The following is a 25,081-nucleotide window of genomic DNA, read 5'->3' as shown; positions in this document are numbered from 1 at the left end:
AAGATGGAATGACCAGCCTGTAGGAAGTTTGGCTAAGGGAATTTGCTGAGCATTTTCCTGGAGTTTTCCTACAAATGCATTAAAAAGGCTTCATGAACAGTTTCGTCTTTTTGAAAATTGAAGATAAATTCTTCCCCCTTCAAACTCAAGGGCTCCTCAGAGACTGTTGTTGTCCAGTGTTCAGGGTTGGGTTTTTCTAGTTTGCTTGTTTGAGGGGCTTTTTCACATTTTAGTTCGTTTTCTGGTTGTCATTTTGTTAGTGTTTTTCTCTTCTCTCTTTCTGGGTTTTTTTCTTCTTCGGAAGGGAAGAGTTGATTTTGCTGGGGGTTTTTTTTTCTCCATTCTGAAGCAGCTGAGAGCTCTTTTAAGCTTTAAAAGAGCAACAGAATTGAGATCTCTTATCTTGGATCTAAGTCAAGAAGCTTGCAGATCCCAAGAGAGTGATAGCATCCGAGGTTATCAGCCGGAGCAACCACGCCTTGGCAGCCAACACAGAGCTTGCACCGAACCCGCAGAACCCAGCCCCTACCTGGTTATTACATATTTAGGCAACTCATTTTGGCTGCTGGCACAATAAGGTCACCAGAAGGGGGCTCCTGCTCTGGTGCTCTCCCACTGGGCAGGTCCCAGCCACACTCAGTGTGCCGGCACACCCGAGGAGCCGCCAGCACACGGCTGATGCTCCTCTCCATGAGCAGCCCCCCTCTCCCCACACACATTCCCCTTCACACAGCCTCACAGAAGGAGATAAAGACATGCAGGCAGAAGCCAACTACTTCTGATCAAAAAGAGAGATTAACAAAAGAACAAACGGCAGTTAAGATGCTCAAAGGCGGTGAGAACTGGGCACCTAATTCCCATTTGGCGCCTCCCTGTCACAGCTCAATCACTTGCCAGAAGTTTTCTTTCAGAAATATATCTGTATTCTGATGCTGACATTCCACAGTTTCAACTCAAAGAGGAAAAAATGTTATGAGACCGAACGTTGTTACAGGATTTTTCACCAAAAAACACAAAACAGAAACAAAAAAGCCCTCCTGAACAAGCCTACCAGTCCTACCAGCTAAAGGTCATTGATATTCACCAAATATTTTGCTTATGTAAAAGACTTCCATCAAAGGAGGAAATTACTTTCCATCTGAGAGAACAGACTAACTGTAAAAATCCATTTTTTACTGGGTTTTATTTGATGTTTGTTTCTGAAATTTAAACCAAACACTTTAGATACGCCCAACGACTTTCATAACTGGCTCCCCTTAGAACTCATCCATTGGCATTCATTCAAATGTGCTTAATACTATAGACACACATTCTTAAGTGATTACACTTTATGGTGCTTTAGTCTTTGAGGATTGCTAATGGGATACAAACTTTTCCACTCCATTTGGATAATTATAAACCACTTTTCCTTATGTCCAGGCTGAGGCAATGTTCAAATCCTATCGGGCTTCCTGGCAAATAACAAATGAACATCAACAGGATAAAAGGACCATGTAGAATAAAAGGGATTTATCTTTGCTTTAAAGGGGGGGAAGCATGCAGCAAGGTCATTTCCCACAGATAAATTGGAAATCATCACCCTTTCAGTTGATACTATTTTTCCTTGGCAAGTGAGTAGGTCTTAAATGTTTTCAACTTGACACTGTATATTTTTTTATAAAGCTAGCATGGAACTGCAGTTCCACATTACATTTTCTTAGTTTTTTGAGCATCAGTTTTCTTCTTGCTTCAGAAAAATCCTGTTACCTCCCATCAACATCTTCATCTCATTAAAAGCCATACATAATTACCCAGTCTCCATGGATTATTCAAAGCACTTCCATAAATAAGCTTGCTTTCTGGTTACTCTGCTCCTTCCATGCCCCCACCCTTCTATTCATGGTGCTGGCCAATGAGATATTTGGCCATAAAGAAAGGGACACTTGTCATCGGCAACAGAAACAGGCCAAGCTCATGAAGCCTTGCCCAGAAAGTGCTGTAAGAAAAAATCTTGCCATCCTAAGTCACTGCAAGGCCTGGCTGAGAAAAAAAAAAAAAAAAACCCTCATGGTTTTCTATTCTTAAAAGAAAAGTCCTTCAGGAGGACTTTTCATTTACACCAACTCATTAGCTGCCAAAATTGACCTCAGTTTTAAAACCACGTATCTCCCTTCCAAATGGCATTTTCATTAAGATGAAATGCCTCTTGAAGCCTTTGGAGAATTTGCATTCGGTAGACACAGCACACTGTCATCAAATTGTTCACAATTAACGTGAAATTAGAATGAACTACAGAAAAGCAATTAAAGTAAACTATCAAAGAAATAATAAAAAAAAATTGGTAACTCTTCAGTGAACATTTTTTGGAACAAATACAGATGGGCTTGCAACAGGTGTATTCAAGAGAGGTCCAAGACACACCACACAGTACAGAGTAAATCTGTCACTCTAAAAGCCTGCCAGGTAAGGATGTCCTGCCATGCCAGATTTTGCTCAAGTTTTCTCTGGTGTTCTCTTCAGCATCTATCATCACCACTTGGACTGTATGAAACTCCGTTCTTCTTGCCTATGGACCCTCACTGCCTGATGTAAGAATGGACATAACAAGACAGGACATTCTCCGGGGTTTGCTTGGCAAGGTGGGTTTTGTCATCATTTTTGTTTTTAAACAAGGTAGAAAGCAATTATGGAGCCAAGACAGGAACAAGTCACCGTGCACTGTCTGGGGGAAGGACTGTCAGTACCAAACTTACAGGCTTGGTGAGAAGTCCTGATGAGCCACTGGGGTCTTTGCGTTTACCTCACTGTGTTTGGGACTAACTCCTACAGAGCAGCAGAATTCAAAGACCAGACTCATATCATTACAGATTTCATGGAAACCTGCTTCCCAGTCCATACATAATGATAATGTTCTCAGTGAGTCACAGCCTCAAGCTGCAAACGATTGTTCTCTGCACCAAACAAGAAACATGCACGATCTTCTTCAGGCAAACTTCCTTCCCAGAGCTGATCTTGAAAGTGCCATTAGTGAAGGCATTGGCGTCATACCCTTGTTAGAGTGTGACAAAGGCAGGAAAGACACGATGATGCCGTGACTTCTCCTTCCACCAGGATGACTCTTCCCTTTCTGTGTGTTGATTGCAAGAGCCAAACAAGCTTCCACTTCACCGTGCTGACTCTCATTTTAGCACCAAGTCCCTTCCCCGCATTCTAAGGACCTTTCCCATTGTCAGCAGCACTTCACCTCAGTCCTTCAGCCTGAAGCAATAGTCCCTGGCCATAACGGATAAGCGCTGGGGATGGAGGGAAGAATAGAAAAGCTCCCTCTCAGAACAATTAGACTGCTGCTGAATTCTGAGGACAGCAAGCACAAAAGGAACCAAGACCTGTTGCTTTGCAAGAGTAGCTGAGTCCTAAGTTCCACACACCTCAGGGTACAGAGCAAACTGAGCACGACAATCTCTATGGTAACCAAACTGCTTTCACTCTTTTTTACCCAGAAGACTCCTTTTAAAATATAGATGCTTAAAGCACATTTCACAGTCTGGTTTTGAAAATGTGGATGGAAATAGAAGAGCTTTACTTAGTACTACTTAAACAACAACAAAAAAATCCTTACAGCATAAGCATGACGACATGTCTCTTGCCCACTCTCCAAAAATAGCCCAAAAATCAAATGTCAACAAGTCACAACAGTCTGAAAAACTAACCCAAAGTCATGTATTTTACAGCAATCCTAGGGGAATATTATGCCTGCAAGGATACCCTCTTGAGTCGTGAGTAATTCTGTAGCTTTTATAAATAATGCTAAAATTCAGACCTCAAAGGAATACTGACTACCGTTCTTGAGCTTCTCATTAACAGGACATAAATTGATTTCTTCTCTCTAACCTTTAGATTAGCTTCAGAGAACACAACCGAAACACTGACAAATTTTAAGAGTGGCAGGTAGTATTTTCAGGCTGCCATCATCACAAACAAATACAAGCTCCATAGTTGGAGGAAACATGTAGTTCATTGTGGGTTGTCACCACACCGCCTTCCTGCAGCTGTGTCCCTTGGAAAATGACAACCTTCAACCATTCCCAAGTTAACACTGCTCCATGTCCTGCCCTACAACAATAATCTCACCAACCCATCAACATTTCTTGAGGGATTTGTAAAGCACAGACCATAACAGTCCTACTCCAGCATCTCCTAATTTCAACTGAATCCAAAAGATTTGAGCTGTTTTGTGGGTTTTGCGCATTTTCTCCACTTGAATTACAATGGATCTACCACCTTGCTGTGCTTAGAGTAATACCACAGAAGTTCTAAAATTCTTTAATGTAGCACCTGATCACATAGGTACAGCAGCATTGCTGTCTTGTACTATATTATTCTATAAAACAAGCAGAAATGTAGTTAAAATAAGCTACAAACACCACCTTTTTGTCTCTGCAAAAATTTCTAACTAAACCTGTGGGTTTTTAAATGGTTTGAATTACCTAACATAATATGTATGTTAGAAACTCCAGGTCCACATATTTTAATCAAGACCCAAAATTGGAAAAAAAAAGGGCAAAAAAAAGACAGGCCAATTTTCACAAGATACTGTTTTAATTATTTGCACCCCATAATCAGAATTACTGGGGAACTTGTGACTGGGGAACACCCACAATATATGGATTTTAATTTCAAATAATTCTAATCTAAACAGTTGGAAAAATACACCTCTCCACACAACCTGCTTAACACAAGTCTCTTTTTCTATCCCAGAGCTGTATCCTGCTTTGGGGCCACACAGCTCCTGGAAGTGTTACATTCTGGATTCACAAGCAGGATCCTGAGATTTCAAACTGTTGACCTTCCAGTGTTGTTTAAAAAGCCTCCAAAATAACCACTGTGACAGATGCTGGGTAGAATTATGTAATGCCCAAAAGGTTCATTATGCCATTTACAACTCAGGATGACACCCACAGTGCAGCACTTGTAGTTGATTTTTCTTTTTAGGTACTTTCAGGTAGCAGTTTCCCAATTAAAGGATTCAACCTGTTCTGACACCAACCAGTTCATGTGACCTCTACTGCCAGATGGAGCTAAATCACTTCCAAGTCAAACCTGAGGGGGTTGGCTTGTGGTTTAGAGTGGGGGAGAAGGAGGGAAGATGTCAGGGGGGTGTTTTGGCTTTTTTAATTGTACACAGGGATATTTTTCCTGCACCTGTAGGCAAGGCATTCTGCTGGTCTCAATTATGTTTTCTGTTGCAGGTATAGTGGAGCATATCAAGGGTAATGGAAAAACATCACATGAGCTCTACAGATCACTGAAGGCTGCTCCCAATTTTCCAAGGGACAGTCTGTTCATATTTTATGATCCAGGAATTCAGCACACAATTATTTCACCACCCTGCCTCCCAGAGCACAGACCCAAACACCACCTCATCCACGCAGCTCCACAAGGAGGCTGCAGCTGGAAATGAACAGGGGGAGGAATGATTGTGTAGTGTTTGAGAGGTTTGAGCCACTACATTCTCCCGCTCCCATGGCCAGCAAAAGCAGAAGGTCTAGATATATATATTGATATATATTCAAACAATAAATAAGGCTTCAAAAACATCCACTTCTTTCTATACCAAATAACATGTTTTGTAAGGACTTGGCTTACTCCCTCAACAACCTCTCCCACAATACTTTTATTTAACTCTGGTTGGCTTATCCAGTAAACTAATACTACTATTTATGTTTTATCATATCATTGATTTTATTTAATATCTATGCCTGTAATTTGGTATTAATTTTTATATTTTGATTATAAATTCATGATAGAAGGGGCAGAACAGACCACTGCAATTCACAGACCAGTAATAAACCAGTAAATTAACCCGTGTAAACACTGAATTTCTGCCAACAGCTCTCAACCTCTCAAATTATTAAGTGTGAATTACAATAACAAATAGATGAGGCAGGAAGGAAATAATTTTAATAATTACTGAATTATGCATATTAAGATAAGACTTAGAATCTTAATTAAACCCTTGCCTTTACTTAAGCACTGTATAGGCAAGTAAGGAAAAGCATCAGTTACCGTAGGCAAAATAAAATGGTTGAGTATTGATAACTGCAGGCAGTTCTTAGGTAGACTTCTCCCCCGGACTATGCATAAAACAAAAAAAAATTAATTGAAATGTTCTATGGGAAAGATAGCAAAATAAAAAATTACTAGTACTTTGATGCAATAAAGAACAGCATTATATATTTCCAAAGTTTCTATGCATCTTGTAATTATGCAGCAATGCTTGTTTATATGCAGAACCCTGCTCGGCAGGGCACACAAATATAACAAGGAACAATTTTTCTTTCCTAGTTAGCTCTCCCTAATTCTTCCTCAGCACAAGCAAGTGTGTGAGGCAGGAATTTCCTGTACAAAGCGGTGTCTATGCCGGGTGCTCTGCATGCAGTGCCACAGGTGCCCTTGGTCTCTGCAGACAGAGCAGCGAGTCCATGGAATGCAGACGCGGGAAGTACCTGCTGCTGCCTGCTCCCACAGGTCTGGAAACACCTGAAATCTGCCTCCTGTGACCCACAGCAAATGAAAGCTGCAGTTTCCTCATGCCCACAGAGCATCTCGGAACCAGCAATGTTTATCCCCGACTCTGGCACACGACCCCATAAAAAAGCTACACGTGGAAAAATGCACGGAAGTCAGGTACCGAGGGATCAGAAGCAAAATGCCTTCCTACAGTGTGCTGCTGGGACTGCTCATCATCAGGGGAAGCCTTCACTGCCCCCAGTTCCTCCAGGGAGGATACAAAATCTGCTGTGTCCACCCAGGACTGAAGGAAATATCCAGCTACACCTATAGCAACTCAGTGCTGTTCATCCACTGAGGCTGGGCAAGAGTCTTCCCCTAAATTTAGTGCTTATCAATCTAGTAAGACTATTCTTTTGGCAGAAGATATTAATTCTATTTATTCATTCTCTACTTCAACTACATCTTTGAAAAATAATCCTGTTTTACATTGCTAGCTCTAAGTTTTCCTTTAAATTGATATTCTAGAGTTGGTCACAAAACCCACAGAAAAAACTACATAAAATAAAAATAGGCACCTTACCATATCAAATCTCATGGGCACCAGTATAAATCACAGACAGCAGAGCATCAGCCTTCACGTGCATTTGCTGCAAACACATTTGAGGATTTTCATTTTATCCATTACTCACTGGCCTCAAGCCACAGATAAACCACCTCTGGCAACAAAAACCCAACCAAACAAAAAAAGGGTAGGTGGTAGCAGTGGACACAGAAGGAAGGAGGGAATAGCTGATGGAAACAGGCACAGAAAACATTTGTCCCTTCTTTTATAAGCTACTCCTTGTATAAAGCAACAGGTACCACAGTTTCAACCTCCTGAGCTAGGAGGACTTTATTATTCCTTCTCTAATGGAGATCAGAACCCCTGGACAGACATGGATATGATAAATAAATAAAGCCACATCCCAAATATACCACAGGCTGGCCCACTCACTGAGTAGAATTCTTGTAACATTACCCCTTTCCCAATTGTATAGTTGTTCAGACTTTCTGCCCAAAAAAAAGAGGAAGATGAGACAGAACAGCATTTGATCTTTTTTCTACTTCCAAGTATTTTTCTGTGCAGAGACTACCAGGAAAAAAGAGTCTTTGTGCACATACTGCATCCTGCATGCAGGAATTTTATTACACATTCCCACTGGCAGACTAAGTCCACATGAACAGTAAATGAGGATGTTTCCAACTCTCACCTGCTGCTCATACAATACAAATTTTTCTGCCCCTTACCGGCATGGGGAAGAAGAAAAAGTTCTGGAATTTTAATTTGTAAACAGACCTGATCTTCAACCCCTCATCTACAGTCCCTACATTACAGCATACATGATGCAAACAATATACAAGCATTAGGTTCTGCTCTAGTAAGTTCTACCACGCAGGATGGGGTCCTGAACTGCTGGGGGCTGGGCTGATGTTTGAGGGCAATGTAGGGCTGCTAAAACTCAAGGGGATTGGCAGTAAAAGCAAGAATTGTTATATTATTACAATTCCATTCCAGCATCATTCAAAGCAACTTCACACAAACAGGAGGATTTTCATCATCATGACTAAGACTTTACTTTGAAAAGTAATGGAGCATTTGTTTGCTGTAAAGGAAGTTATCTTATTGTGGAAATAAAGATTAAAATGGTATAAGCTGTTTGTACATATTGAAAAATAGGACAGTTACAGTGTGATTCCGACCATGAAAACATCTCTCAAATCATTAAGAAGCCAGCTACTTGACAGAGTACTGGTAGCCCTAAAGTAGATTCACAGCTGGACATGCAGAAATCCCCAATTTCAAACAGGGCCTGTCAATTTGCAAGTCAGACAACAGTTTCAATTTTGGAATTCCACTGCCCAGGCACTATGTGAGTTGTAAATCCTCTCTCACAAAGAGCTGAATTCTCCTCTTCACGTATTGTTATGAAATAAACATATTGATCTCTGAGACCTTTCAAAGCTGGGAACCAGCCCCAGGAAAGGAAACTCACAGCTATGCTGGCATGCAATACATTATTCCCCCAGTTTTTCCATCAAGTATGCAAACAGAGAGGAGAGGGCATCAGAGAAAGCTGGAGAATGCACACCTATAGCCATCTGAGCCACCTTTGTTCAAATGAGAACACTCTGTGGCTGGGGAATTAACTCTACCACAGCAGAGCAAGCAGCTGAACCTGGAGATAGAGAGTTACTCAGAGTGTGGATTTGTACATGTAGCTTTCCTGGGATGGGAATTCTTATAGACCATCATAAACCCAAAAGTAAGATGGAGAGATGCCTGCTGATAAGTCCTCCCACCACTGCCCACATCTCTCCCCTTACTTTTAATAATTGACAGATTAAAACAGGCTATTTCACAGAATCAATTAGGTTGGAAAAGGCCCGAGATCATCCAGTCCAACCTATGACCAAACACCACCACGTCACCTAGATCACAGCACTGAGTACCACATCCAGTCTTCCCCTTCCACCATCTCTGGGCAGCCCATTGCATTTGTTACTAAAATTCTAGTTTCTAATTTTTATATTAAAAAAGAAAATTAAAATCCTATTTATAAGATCATTGTTAGCTACAGTTTCCCTACCCTCTGTAATATCACACAGGGCAGAGTATGTCTTTAAAGGGGAAAATAAGCACAAAAAGCATATGGAAAGCTTAATGGAAGAAAAAATTAAAGCAAGAAGAAAGTTGAAGGAATGGGACATTAAGAAACCACATGTGCAAATACATGAAATAGCAGAATACTTGTTCCGTAACATAACATTTTGCAGTAAGAGCCTGAAAATTTGTAAATATGAATGCTGGTGCATGTTCTATATCTCGGAATCTTCAAATAAAGTATTTATGACGAGCACTTACATGTGCATGTGATAAGAGCTGATTTACCTAAAATAAGAAAGATCCATCTTAAATTAGCAGGTTAGAGAATGTGTATGCGTTCAGTGCATAATAAAACTCCAGTTTTCATCTGGGATGGTTTAGAGGAAGAAAGCACATGATGTCAGCAGATCATCCAAATGTGGAACAGACTGCCTGCTAAATAAAATCTGTTGGGGCTGCTGAACAAAACTAAGTTAATTTGGCAGGTGGACTCCTAACCCAAGTTGCTCTTAATTCACAGACGCTTTTTGCCAGACAATGGAGTCTTGCTTACAAGGCATTCGCAGGGTACTAGGATGGAATGCAAATTCAAATATGTTTCATTGTTCCTCAGGAAAATTCCCCAAAGGGTGCACTGCACTGGAAAATAACAGAGCATCATGCCATCTGGAAGTTCACAGTAGCATAGATGCAAATAATTAGAGTTCAGAGTTGCAAAGAGAATCCTTCCCCTTTCTCCCACCAGATCTCCACAATTCCGTTTCCTCTAATTCAGCCAGACACCTGAAAACTTGTGAACAAATGTAATGAGCAAGGTCACCCCTGACAACAAACAGTCCAAGGCTTTTGGGGCATTGGTGCCCTTAGAGCTCCCAGCTCAGCCACCCCATTAGGAGCACAGAGCCCATCTTCCCCGAGCACAGAGCTCACAACACTGAACTGAGTGACTTCTTGTCTGCTCATCGGCATGGACAGAAGGAACAGGAAGCCAAATTCACCAGGAAAAGCAAGCCTGGACCTCGCTGAGCTCTCCCAGCTGAGGATGGAGGCTCAGGTCTTGGTCAGTGCACTTGGGAGTGTACAGACAGTGTGTACAGACATGGCAAGAGTGTCTCCAGCAGGAGCACAGCACTGCCTCCTTACTGCAGAGCACATTTTTAACCTATGCAGTGCCACTGAAGAGTTTCACATCAAAGTTTATATCCAAGGATTTTCATTCTGACTCCATTAGAGTAGAATTTGGAAAAAACCAAACACACAAAGAACCCCACAAAGTGGCCTCACGGTGACTTTAGTGTTCAGTTTAAGACCTTCAGCACGCAGAGATGTTAGTGATGAGCATAATCCCAGGGGCTGCACACATCTATGTCTGAGCAGCCTGTTTGGTTCACAGTTCCTTAATGACAATGCCCGTGTCTCTGCTGCAGCAGTTATGCAATCATTCCTTTAGCCTGTGACCCGATGACAAGCTAAGATGATGTGAATGAATGTGACAGAGTCCATCCACTCTTTTCTTAATTCTTCTAAGATTACTGAGTACAGGCTGGCAGGGTTTCAAAGTGAAGAACGTAACAATTCAATCCTGGTTTTTCAGATTAAAAACCTTAGTGTGTGGTAGGGAAGACAGAGGAGTGATGCATCAATAGAGCTGAGTTAGAAGCAGTTCTTATGAAAAGCCAAACAATTACACTGAGTCTTACTCTCAACCAACACTTGAAATGTACTAAATGGAAAATAACTTGGGAATCATTACACTGAAAAATGTGTGAATCGTGTTTCTAGTGTGCATGACTGTATATTTAATTAAAACTGGATATAATAGTTATTGTGTGTTAAACCAAAATCTAAAAAGCACTGAAGTTGAAGAACATTACAAGAAATGAGTACTGACTTTTGCATGCTAACTTGTGCATGATTGTAACATGCTGAAAATGAAAATGTGTCCATTTTCAGCCTCAGAGGCCTTTAATAAACTATCATTCCTCTTTTATTCATTTGCAAGATCTGAAGTAGCTCCTACTCTTCATTCATTTGACTAGCAGTCTCCTTTACCAGTGAGGCTGATGATACCCTAAATCACATTAGTGCTCTTGCCACTCCTTTTTCCTACTCTGTACAGAAATATTTCACCACTCCCCACCAGCTTCATTATGTCCATTCTAAATCCTGGCCAGTAAAGGCCAGCCCTGTACTCCAGCAATCAAAGGTCTGCAGGAAAAAGGGTATCAGAAGTCTCGATTTCAATTTTCAAATCTTAACTTCTACTGCGGAATGAGAACAAGTTAAAAAATGTAGGTTTCTTCGTGTCTATGAATCAAATTCAAGTCCAGGGAAATTACCTGGTTGGAAAGGGAAAGCAACCAAAAAAGCACTAACAATTGCAGTCTCTCTTTTTTACAAAACAATAGAAAGGCCCATTAAACTGCAACTTGAAGAGGGGGAACACAAGTACCTCCTTGTGTGAGACATTCCAACAGATCTTGAAACAGTTCAAAACAGTATCAACGACCCCGTTCTGAAGAGGAAGAGACTCAACAATGACAAACTGGATATTTCACACCTCAAAGAGTGAAAGAAGCAGAGACAAAGCTGAAGAACTTCCCAAGACCATGACCAGCATTCTGCTTGCTAAACTACCCGACCACTTCTCACTTCCACAATATTGTAACTCTGAAAAATGGTATTTATTCATGGAAGGCCTCAACAGATGAATCTTTCAGAGTGCAACAACAAAGAACAAACACATATGAAACCAAATCCTATGGAGGACAGCCTCTTTTCCAGCTCTCCTGTTGCACGATATTCTGCATCACAGCCTGACATGAACGAATGCCTTCCAAAAGCAAGGCAAGCAGCAACGGCAGGAAAAAAAGTATTCAGAAATAATTCCATTTTTTTGCAAGTCATATCTTGAAAATAAACATCCTTTTAGGTTCATTTACTTCACAACCATCTTTCCACAGCCCCTACCCTACCAGCATGCTGCTTATTTGAGTACTGCTGAAAACCACCTGTGCTCCACGCAGTCATTCTATCACCAGGTCCCTGCTCCAGGATACCCATGACAGAGCCTACACAGCATACCCTCACCTCAGGAGGTGAGCAGCCACACAGTGAGTCCTTCTCAAGTTTGGAGATACAGCCTTCAATCTCACCCAAAGAAGAGTAAGCCAAGTTTTCCAGGTATGTGCATGGTAGCAATTCAGCATTCCCTCACCTGAAACCACTTCTGCCCTGTACAAAAGTAAACAACACAATGTAAATTGTTAGATTTAGGAACAGGTCTATCAATCCAGGGAATTGAATACCGTTTAGAACTCCATGGAACATCCATTTTCTCAGAATTTCACCATATTGTTTGACCAAAAACACTTTCTGAGTAACCAGCTGGCTGGGGAGTTCCCTTCAATGAATTTAAGATCAACTGTGAGCTACACTGAGAGGACTGCTACGAATTCCCATTAAGGACAATGCAGCTGCATTAAAACCACATTTTACTATTTTGCTTCTCTTCCTTTTTTCTTTTCAACATCACACCATTGGCACGGCACTGTGAAGTATTATTACAACTATGCTTTTCAGGACAAGAATATGTCCTAAAGGACCTATCACTGATTGCTCTGAATAATACTTCTGAACTGCAAAGGAAAAGGTGTAACAGGAATAAAGAGGTCAGCTATTAAAAAAAAAAATCAATTCTTAAAATATTTTAAAGTCGGATTATTTTATGATGAAGATCAGAGATGTCCCTTTCCATGAGTTGTGAGGTAAAGTACTGGTAAAGTACTTTGCCTTTATTTGCCAGACACCTTTTCTAATAATTAAACTTCCTGGACTTCTCATTCTACATTCTGCATGGTGACTTCATGCTGACATCACTTCGACATAAATTTTCTGATATATTACTGATTCTTTGCCAGCTAAGAGGCAATTTTCTGACAGTGAAACTGAATATTGAGGAACTCTGACACCATTCTGCAGCATGGAATTTGTTTTTAAAAAAAGAAAAAAAAATGAAAGCTTTTGTTACATTAGTTTTCATAAGTTATTTTTGTTTCTGGTGTAGCACACATGGAAAAACCAGTTAACTGTGACTGCAGAAGTCAGGAAGAACTGCTGTTAGACAACTTCATTCTCTGTACAGGTTCTCAAAGAAAGTATTTTCAGATGACAGAAAATATAATAGATGGCAATAAGCATTAAAGGAAAAAAAAACATACAAACGTGTCTTACTTTAGATTGAAGGGCACACCACGGGAGAAACTCACACTGATTTATCCTATTTTCACGGAGCTATGAAGATAAATAGTGAAAGAACCAGCAGAGCCCCATCACCTGTTCCACAGAGCTGGGGAGAGTCAGAGCTGGCAGTGACAAAACCTCAGCGATGCAAATGGTTCAGCAGCTGAGAAGCACAGACTGTGTCCTCAGGGGGCGACCCGGCTCCCGGGGGCTGGGTCTCCACTTGAAAGCCTTCCTTCTGAATACAACTGGCAGCGAATGAAATTACTGTTTTGAAGAAAGGCAGAGACTATGGTCCTCTTCAAGCATACCCACAAATCTTCCTGGTGGAAGAACTCTCATGCTACATTCAGGACAAGTTTGAGCTTTAAACAAACCCTCAAAAAGGCTTCTGAAGGCAAAATGGGTTTCTATTCTTTTTGGTATTCTTCCTCACTACAGAACTCTTCACACCTTTGTCAAGAACAGCCAGACACACCACAGCCATTCTTCTGGGTAGAAACAAAAGTACAGAAGATTAATTGGCCACCTTCAGGCACTGAAAGAGATGAGCATTTGAAATAAACATAAGGGTAAGAAAATGAGAAGTAATTAACCTTTCTGGCTCATCTGTCTCCCCGTGCCTGCAACCTGGCATGCAGTTTTGTCACATCAATGAGAAAATATCTGATACAGGTACTGGTACTTTCATCAGCCCAGCACTCTCCAGTGCTCTCTATGAGATGAAAATAAAGCATATTCCTCCTTCTGAACCATCAGCAGCATGGAGGTGAGAACAGAGACTATTTCCAAAAGGCAAAAACCATTAAAAAATGAATTCTTCATTAAAGGAAAGGCATTTTTGTCACATTTAAGTAACTGGTACAGGTGTGTATCATTGAAAAGTGTTCTGCAATAACCATTTTTGAACCAATATCCTCTATAGGAGGTCACAGCATGCTTGGCAATGGGGAGCTCAGCTTTTTATCCTACCAATCACCTGATTTTTTTAACTCTAAATTAGTCATAACTGGCTGATTCACTGCAGGAGCAGATTAGCTCACCGAAAGAGAGTTTTGGGTGGAAAGGTGATGAAGACTTATTCAGGAACAGGCTTGCAATGAAAACCAAGTTTTCACTACTGTTTAAATCACAGAAGAAGGAAAAACAAAACAAACCAACAAGGAAGTTCTGCATTTTTCTGAGCATAACATGAAAATGCAGCCCTACTGTATAAACCTCTGATTTACTAACCTTGCATTTTGTTTTTCCATGATGTCAACAGGAGACTCAGTTCAATACAAACCACTCACATTTGGCCAGTGCTTGTTCTAACTAAAAATACAAGGAAGAAAGAAAAACAACCAACTCCTCACGTCCCATTGCTGTGCTGAGAGTACAATCCACTGCACAGCCCCTGTCCCACACCAACAGCCAGAGAATCTCTCAGCCTGTTACTGTCACCTTCTGTGCGTGGGCTGGGGAGGCACAACCACCTCTGGACAGGTGTCCTCTTGGGCATCCAGCCAAGGAACAGGACACCAGAGGTGTTTGGGACAATCAGCAGTTGTAGGTTTAGAACTTCCTAGCACAGAAGCAGTTTTCTTGGAAAAGAAAGTCAAAGCGACACCTATGAATAGCCCTCCAGTCTCCTAACAAGCAAGGATGAAAAATTTTCTGACAACTGAACTGAAACTCACTGGTCTAAATTATTTTAAACTCTACTCCTATTGTGCTGAGAGGGAAGTAGAACCTCCTATGGGCGTTTTCAGAGCTCACAACAGAGAAGAATCCTTTTTTCTTCAGTATCTTTTTTATCTTAGATAACAATGACATTGTGAAGTGCATGCAGTGATGAAGACCAGAGAATCTCACGTACATCCAGACTTCTTCCTCTTTTACTCCCACCCACTTCCCCCACCACACCCCAGAGTGACAATCTTTTTCAATTTGCCATATGAAAGCCTGTCAAATGAAAATTTATTCTCCATCACCATATAATCTCCCACTGATGAATGATCAGGAATCTCTACCAATTTACAGAGATAAAGACTTCAGAAAAATACAAGAGCTTTTCAAACTAACAAAGACTTGACTGATTTGAGTTGCACATAATCTCTAGTCATCTGGAGCTTTAGTTCTGTACAAAACGAGTCAGTGATGCTCTCCTGGAGAGCACAGCCTCTCATCTCTCATGCCTTGTTCCCTTCCTGCATCACACACACGAGGGGAACATCAGTGCTGTGCCCGCAGTGCAAAAACAACCAGTGACAGCGGGGCTGCCAAGCTTTAAAGAGAACCCTGGCAGTACAAATTCTACTCAACAAAGGCACTTTTTTGTTGGTTTTTGCTATAGGTCAGTGGATTGAATTCTGTCCAAGTCAACACGGCACAAAGGTTGTTATCTGACGCCTGATCTTGAGGTGCTAAATGATCTCAACTCTGACAGCAGAACCTCAGCAGCCTCGATCTCTGGGGGCTGCTCTGGCATGTCTGGAAGGGCTGATCGCATTTAGCTGCTCTGAGCACAAGCCCACAGAAAAACACCCTCATTAGAGCCGTCACCTTCAGACCCAGCTCTCCATAGAACAACCGAGGACTCCAGCGAGCAAGTGACCTCATCTCTCCTGCAGCAATTCCCCAGGGACTGAGGCAGCTCATGGATAAACCTGGAGATTACAACCTGCACCTGGATTCACACGTTACAATCTTCCCTTTGCTTAATCAAGACCTTTTTACACAAGGCAGTAAAACCTAATAAAGCAAAAAATTAACAAGGAATCCCTTCTAAGTAAAAGGAAATAGGGCTAGTGGAGCTAATAATTGTGAAGAACACATCAGATTTTGTTGTTGCAAGTGACAACAGGAGTTTCTAGTAAACCAACAAAAGTATGCTAAAGTCAAGAATCCCACATCTGATGGAGTTGAAACATTTAATCTTTTAATATACTGCTAATATTTTTGAATATATGACATCCAACAGAGGCAATATTCATCTCTAACAACCCTAATGCCTGAAAGATTCACAGATTTTGACAAGGTTTGTTTATTCCAATGTTTCATTCTGGTCCACTTCTCCAATCCCAGATTTTAAAATACATAAATACTATTCTCAGCTCCAAGACAAAAAAAACAACCAACAACAAACCACATTCACTATTGTTCCATTTACAGGTTACAGCTCCAGCATCCTAAACCCCCATGCAATTAGAGCTGAGAACTGCCCAATAAGCAGCAGTGCTTGCATCTCGCTCTGCAAAGTCCCCAGACAGATGATTTACAATCTGCAACATTTTTATAGATCATAAGGCTGGTTTACATCACTTTTATGAGATGTTTTAAAATTTATAAGTTTTCATTTTCCCCTCCCTTGGAGTACAGTTATTAGTGAAGAGAGGCTTTATAGGGAAGAAGGAAATGATCAGATTAAAAAACAAACAGAAAAAATCTAAAGAATATTTCAACTCCTTCATTCTATAAAAGGATGGGGAATAAACTAGTTTGATAGGACAGTGCTTAATCTTTTAAGATACATTTGGACACTTCTAAATCCATTTACAGCCTGCATTACAGAACATGACAACATTATAGTTTAGTCTAAGTATTTAGTTCAAAAAGAACTTTAGAACAAACATTTTATTTAAAAATAGGTTTTAATCGGTAAGCAAAACTTTACAGAGTATTAGAAATTTCACAACAAAGTCAAACCTAGAGCATCATAAATTTTAATGCTGTAGATTACTACTCACTTCTGCTATCCTGCAGAAGAAAGTTTTGACTTAACAATAAAAACCCCACACACACAAACCTAGAATACCTTTGTTGCAACATTTAGAATGGATTCTCTCTAATTCTCCTCTTACTTTTGTATTTAATATACTTGAACTAAGTGGCTAAAGTTATTTACAGGGAAGAGAAGAACAATACCGATGAGGAACTTCAAATAAATATAATTTATACTGCTTCATGAAAATAAAGTGCAGCCATAGAGATTCAACTCAGATCAAACCAGCTCTAAGCTACAGAGATACATTAGGATCCATGACTTAATAATACATTTTCCTTAGAGGGCTTGAGAAATTTTTAATAAATATTTTACTACTAACAACATGTAGTCTCCAGATCATTTTAAGATACTTATCTTGAAGAACAAATCTTTGTAGCTGAAAATTATGTTTTTATTATATTAACTTCCTTGGTTTTTAAAAACCTATCTACCTTTTTACACCAAGGCATTCACTATTATCTTTTAAAAAGAGCTGTAGTATTACATTTATCTTTCATGCAAAAAGAACTTAAGAACCATTTTTCAGTAAGATGCAGACAATTTTCAGAAGGTGTATATGCAAATTAAATTGAATAGCTTAGCCCATGTCATACAACCCTAATCAAGCACAGTAGTTCTAAAGGATAGGTTTTCCCAACAAGAGAAAACACTCAGCATTTGAAAAAAATCCTACCCCATATAAATGTCACTGCATTCTTAATTTCAAAGACAATCCATTAACATTCACATAAATGGAGTTTTGTGGCAAATACAAGGGCAGAAAGCTGAACCAACAAACAAATGTGTTGCTAGAAGAGCAGTCACTTCCTATAACACAATGAAGAAATTGTTCCAAATTTAGAGTGATATTTTTTAGAAAAAAAAAAAATGAAAAGATGCCAAATGTCTGATAAATATATGTAACAGCCACTAAAAAAACCCAAAAAAACCCCAAACCAAACAAAAACAAAACAGAACAAAACAAAACACACACACAAAAAAAAAAACAAAAAAAAACCACACCAAAAAAAAAAAAAAAAAAAAAACACACCAAAAAAAAAAAAAAAAAAAAACCAAGAAAAAAAACCACCACACCACACACAAACAAAACACAAAGACAGCACACAAGGGTCCTGACATACCCAGGTAAGCAACAAGTATGCTGAAAAGAATAATCAACAAAGCACAAAGCACAAAGCACAAATATTTAAAAGGTAGTCTATCACAGCTTTCCACTCACATGGAAATTGACAGTGACAATTTGACTTAGAAATTCAAGGGTTGTTTTCCAAACAAATCTGTCTCAGTTTCATTAATCCACAGATCAACCAAAGTAGCCTGGCAAAGGTACCTCAAGCCAGTCCAGACATCTTTTGGCTCAAAAAAAAAAAAAAAAGAAAAGCTACCTCTTGTCTCTTCAGTTTGTATCACCAGCAGATTTAAGAGAGAAAAGGGGGAGAAAGATAGAGAGAACTTTTGAGTTGAGTTTGGGGCAAAACTCAAGATTTCAATTTTGGCTGCAAAAGCCCAGTAGTATTTGCTCATTTCCCCACCCTCCTTTCTGCCTGTCTCTCATTTTCTCAGAGAACTCCACAAGGGTTCTTAGACAAAGAGACAAACACTAAGCTCAGAGACACGTGGCTCCTCTTGATGCCACACATGGTCATGACCTGCATGCCTGCTCAGCAGCCAGGCAAACACCACGTGGACTATCCTGGAAGGCACTGTGTGTGAAGATTTCAGTCTACCAATACATGTCTCACTCAGTTTAAAGAGGTGAAGTAGGTTTTAAGCACACAAACCTGTAGAATCATTACCAAAAGGCCCAATTTCTATTGTTCACATTCCTTGACCAAAGATGACAATCACATTTCACAGGTTAATCACTGCCTTACCAAAAGACATTATTACAATTGTAATAATCCCACAGTCAGGTATATTCTGATCACCAACTCCAAGGACAGTTGCCAGCACTTTGAACACGTCAGCTCACAACATGGAACAGCTGCGTGCTTTACATCCAACTCTGTTCAACTCTGGAGTGCTTTATCAAACAATCCAGCAGCCAAGATTCCAGCACTCCAAAACATTTGTAATCTGCCTCATGCATTGTTCCATGAAACAATAAAGGGCTCGATATCTCTCCCACTGCTTTATGAGGTTACCCTTTCTCTCCCTTGAATAATACATCACTACTACTGAAATGCGTGCTCAAGTTGCTTCCAAAAAAGTTTAAAACCTCCTTCTCTTCAAATGCAGTTCGCTACAAAATAAGGAGTAAATCATCTTTATTATAAATGCAGACTATTTTTCGAGCTACATTTCCCTTCCAAAGAACAAAATTGTTTTGCTCATGGTTTAACTAATATGATGAAATCACAGAATTCTGCACATCCCTGGGCAGCTGTTCCTGTGCTCTGCCACCCTTAATATAAAGAAGCTCTTCCTCATGTCATTCAACATCAAATGCCACAAAAGGATTCTCCCAGTAGGATCTCCCCAAAACAGCTCTATCTTCTTTGATTTTGCGCTCCTGTCAAATTCAGAAATTAAACTACAGACTACTACTAAATAAAGAGACTACAAGAGAAGAGGAAATACACGTGTAAGCACAAACAAATTTCCCTTGGAAAACAAGATACAACTGTAAAAGTAATATGAAAACTTTTGTTAGCTAGAATAAGCATAAATCACAGTATGTGTTGCTGTTTTATAAATACACTATGCTGTGTACGATACAAGTTCTCAAAGTCATCTTAAACTTCATCTTTTTATAAATAACTGTGTTTGTATGCTTAAACATAAAGTTCCCTGATTATACACATACATATAAAAACCAGAATGAGCTATTCCCCCTTCTTAGCTACTCAGAATTACTTAAACTCTGAAAAAATACGAGCCTGAGAACACTCTGAGTTATCCAGTTGTCTCCTGAAAGAAAAAGTTTTCATTACAAATAAAAAAATCAAGAAACAATATCCCTTTTAAAGAAACTAATTCAGATTGAATAAAGGTGTCCAGGAATCACTACTCTCTGGCTTATTTCCTTAATAATTGCTAGCATACTATGTTATGAGACAAAAAAAAAATACTTCTGCATAAAAAATGCATCATTTATGACAAGACTTTATTCTAGATTCTGGTGAGGATACATAGTTTTATATTTCAATTGACAGTACTTTCATCTAGTGCTCCTTTCACAGTTTTCATGCTATTTTAAGATACAAAAGACCTACAAAACCCGCTAATATCATGGGTATATGTGATTTTTTTAGTATGTTGGATTCCTGTTTCCCCTACAGCAAATAGCTCTTCATCACTGCAAAAGGTATAGTCCAGCCCCACAGCAAAAGGACACCAGGCATGTCAAACCCTAAAAAGCTTTGGCATGCTCTCAGACTAGGAACAGCACACAAAAATCACAAATCATCTTTCTGAATAAATAGTGGCAGGAAAGGAGAAATGGCACACTATCCCCCACAGTCACAATGGCACAACAAGCTCTTGGAAAAAAATATATCACCCAGGAGACAGATTTAAAAGAATCCATAAAATGTGATGAGGAGTAAAATTGGAACAGTAGAAAGGAAGATGAAAGTGTTACATTCACATCACCTTAATTACTGAGTTTGGGGCTTGCCTCACCCTCCCCCCACCCCCATCTGCATTTGCTTAATCTTGTGTTATTCCAACCATCACCTTCTTTAAACATTCTTTTAAACACAGCCCTAGAAGTGGCACTCAGATTAATTGTTAAAAACATGCTGAAGAATTGCTGAAGCTGCCCCATTTTGTGCCAGACTGGAGCACAGACTGGGACCTGGGGGCTGATTATCAGGGGGTAGAGCCATTCCCCTTCACTTTCTTGGTCTACAAAACATGCAAATGCTTGCAAAGTGGAAGCCCTCTGTGGGAAATGCCAAAAACAAAATCACCACCACCACCTCCCATAATCACTTACACATCAGCATTTAACTTGTTCCTGAAAGAGTTGAGAGGTGTTTAAGTTTTATCGGAGGCTAAAAGATGTTTCTCCCATCTCAGGGAAGTGCCCTACATGTTTCACTGAGTACTGTCTGATGAAGTAGTACTGTCATAACCATCCCTTGTGAACAGTGAGAACAGCAAGATTTTCATCTATCCTTAATAAAATAATAAAAATCCAAGTGTAAATAGTTTTATTCAAATGAGAAACATTTCTAGTCCTTTAAATTCATCTCAATAGATGCTTCACATTTATCCTCCACCCCTCAACTTCAGCCCCCCCCCAAAAAAACCCTCCTTTTTAAAAAAAGATTAATTAATTCCCATGCTTTATCTCTACCAGCAAGTAACTTAAGACAGTGTGAGGAGATCCTGCCCTCTGAGCAGTGAACCAGCTGGTGCTGATCACCAAGTGCTCCCAGAATAGGATTACAGGGCTTTACTTGGGACTAGCACTGATCCAGTGCTGTGGGCTAACTGCCCCTTATCAGCTTTGGGAGCACTCCTGGAGAGCAGCTTCCTGTTCAATTTAATTTGAAAAAGCCTGCTTTGTGAAGTCTGAAATTGCTTCATGACACAAACCAGAGGGTACTAACTGTAGCAGAGACTGACTTCAAAATTAACTTAGTGATTTAAACTCACATCTACACACACACACACTTAGGTCCCTGTTGTGATATCTTTTTTGCTGAAGGTCTCCCAAGAAAATGTGCCGAGTATCTCCACCCGCATTAGTACAAGAAATAAAACAATCTCACAGCTTTCACCTGTGCTGAGAACAAAGGAGAGGCTGGCCCAAAGGCAGTTACAAGGCAGGTGCTGCTTTCACAGCCCCTCACACCCTTCCCCTGGCTCTCCATCCCGGCCCCTCACGCCCCGCACCCTGCTCTCCATCCCGGCCCCTCACGCCCTGCACCCTGCTCTCCATCACGCCCTGCGCCCTGCTCTCCATCCCGGCCACTCACGCCCCGCACCCTGCTCTCCATCCCGGCCCCTCACGCCCTGCACCCTGCTCTCCATCCCGGCCCCTCACGCCCTGCACCCTGCTCTCCATCCCGGCCCCTCACGCCCTGCACCCTGCTCTCCATCCCGGCCCCTCACGCCCTGCACCCTGCTCTCCATCCCGGCCCCTCACGCCCTGCACCCTGCTCTCCATCCCGGCCCCTCACGCCCTGCGCCCTGCTCTCCATCCCGGCCCCTCACACCCTGCTCTCCATCCCGGCCCCTCACGCCCTGCGCCCTGCTCTCCATCCCGGCCCCTCACACCCTGCTCTCCATCCCGGCCCCTCACACCCTGCTCTCCATCCCGGCCCCTCACACCCTGCTCTCCATCCCGGCCCCTCACGCCCTGCGCCCTGCTCTCCATCCCGGCCCCTCACACCCTGCGCCCTGCTCTCCATCCCGGCCCCTCACACCCTGCTCTCCATCCCGGCCCCTCACGCCCTGCTCTCCATCCCGGCCCCTCACGCCCTGCTCTCCATCCCTGCCCCTCACACCCTGCTCTCCATCCCTGCCCCTCACGCCCTGCTCTCCACCCCGGCCCCTCACGCCCCTCACCTGGCTCGCCACTGCACCATCCATTTCTCACCTTCCAAAGCAAAAAATCAGTTCAGGTTGAACTCGAAAAAGCTATCATGTCAAGAGCTCAAACTTCTTTGGAGGTATACTGCTGTCAGTCTTTGCATCATAAAAATAAGCTTCCATATAGACCTCAGCTTTTAAGATCTCTACAAAGAGTCATAATCAACAATCTCAACTTGATTTGAGAAAAAAAAGCTTGGTTTTTTTTGCTAGAAGGCTAAAACAATAAGCTTGTACCTTCAGCTTGAGACTAAAACTATGAAATATACCCAGTCTTAAAAGTACTAAGACTATCATGGGTAAATCTTAAAAAAAATTAGCAAGAGCCTCCCTATCAACACAGATATATGGTTGGCTCATTAAATGCAAGAAGAAAAAGTCTGATGAAATTACTTTAAAAAAATAAGGCTTAACATTAAATTTTTCTTATAAATTATTAATTTTAAAATTGGCACAGCATGTAGGAAAAACAAAATACTTGCTTATTCAAGTGTGTCATGCCTCAGCTTCTGGACAAGACACAGCTTCTGGTAGCTCAAACTTCTTGTGCTGAAGTCTACCCAAAAATCCATTGTTAATATACTGCCCTATACTGTGGAATGCCTGGGTGACACCTGATGCCTGAAATTTTGCATAAATCCACCCGGGAAGACGTTAAGCCATAGAAATCAAAAGTGGAAAAGTGAAGAGAGAAAGCAGAGATCTCTAACACACCTTGTAATGTTTGAACAATTGCATCCTCCCCACATCCTTACTTGAGGGCACTAAGAAGAAATCTCAGGCTCAGACTGGATTTCAACTAGCTGAGGTTGTTTCTCCTTGTTTTAGGGCTAGAGGAGATACCTTAATTTCTGCCCCGGGTGTGAAGTGGAAATGGATTTTTTATTGGGAGTTGAAGGCTTGGCTAGAGCTCCCAAGGGCAGTCTGCAGACCACTCACCATTGATTTAATTATTCTCCTTTTTCCCTTCCCAGAGCTACTTAAGGCTGAATTTCAATGGCAGTAAACTTATCTAATAGGGAAAAAAAAAAACCAACTTCCTAACAGGCAGCTACAGTAACCCCCCCTGAGAACTGCACACATCCCTCCTTTCACCCTCCAGGAGAGATGTGTGTTTGTAAAGCAACTCATTCTACCACACCAGAGACAGGTAACAGCAGTAAAAACTCTCTCATTATGAGTGGCACTCCAGATAAGAGCTTTCAGAGATGACAGTGATGAAAGTTTATGGGTGATAGATCAATACTGCATATGAATAGTAAGAAATAAAGTAATCAATGGATTACAATTACGTATGTACCCCATCAAGACAGGAATCAGTCATTCAAAGTGGGAGCTAAAATAAAAATCTCTCTCTAGATGAGCTAGGGGGATCAACAGTAATCCTTCACAGCTGGATATGTGCACCCTACAGCACTTCACAGAGCTCAAAAAATACACTCTAAGAGTTCATTTACACACTGCTAGTTTAGGAACACTGAGTTGCCTTTCAGCTGATAGATATCTCACAGTTTTTCCAGCCTCTGAAATAAATCCTTGTAATTTGAAGTGTGCCATTAGCATTCACAAAAGTGACACAGTCCTCCCAAACAAAAGCAAACTATACCCCTGAACAGTTATTCAGAAGCCTCTGCAATAGGTTAATGCAAAGAAACTCCTGTTTACTAACAGCCAGCAATTAAAGCCCCAGAGCATACACCTTGTTTCATTTCAACCCCTTGTAATTTTTATGAAAAAAGTCTCTAGAAGAAGCAGAATAAAAATGAAGTGTCTGTTAAAATGTGAAAGAGCTGTACCTAATTATAAACCACAATAAGGTTCAGCTTGTGCTTTAAAAATATTTGGTCTTAGTTTCCTAATACTAGAGCTTAGCAGTTGCCCAGCCAAGCTTTTCCAACCAACCTCCTAACTATAGATCCTTCAGTTTTCCAAAGGGAATACTGTTACAGAAAGAGCACCATGAATATCAATGCACTGTCTGCCAATTTGTATTTGTTTCTTACATTCACAGCACAATTAAGAGTTAGATTTTGCTCCCTACCTTTTACACCCACTCTTCACAGGTGCAAAGGGTTTTGTTGAACAAGCAGGAGAGAATGAATCCATAGAGTGCTGGGTGTAATATCTGCCACCCAGCATAAAAACAGATCAATCCAAAGTAATTTCTAGTCTGTATCATTCAAAATCTGTCTCATCCACTAGTATTCCATAAAACACACAAAAACCTTGATCTCAGTTTAGTTTACTAACAATTAAGAACCAATGCAAAAGCTAAGCTGCATGAAATCAATCAATATTAAATCTAGTGGATTTACTTTAAAATAGTACATGCAATTATTGGACATGGAATAGAATTGCCTTCTTGGAGGCCCAACAATTACCTGTCCATGGTT

The 25,081-nt window shown here is 40.8% G+C and overlaps 1 protein-coding gene across 4 annotated transcripts in view; it reads right to left on the bottom strand.

The window, feature by feature from the left end:
* The window catches only part of GRID1 (glutamate ionotropic receptor delta type subunit 1), a 485,278-nt gene that overhangs the window by 355,286 nt on the left and 104,911 nt on the right, over positions 1-25,081 (bottom strand). The gene's annotated exons all lie outside the window — the stretch shown is intronic.

This window comes from Prinia subflava, chromosome 9, assembly GCF_021018805.1.
Source record: "Prinia subflava isolate CZ2003 ecotype Zambia chromosome 9, Cam_Psub_1.2, whole genome shotgun sequence".
Lineage (NCBI taxonomy): Eukaryota > Metazoa > Chordata > Aves > Passeriformes > Cisticolidae > Prinia > Prinia subflava.
Note: the sequence above shows the minus strand (reverse complement) of the source record. Positions and strands in the feature narration are given on the sequence as shown.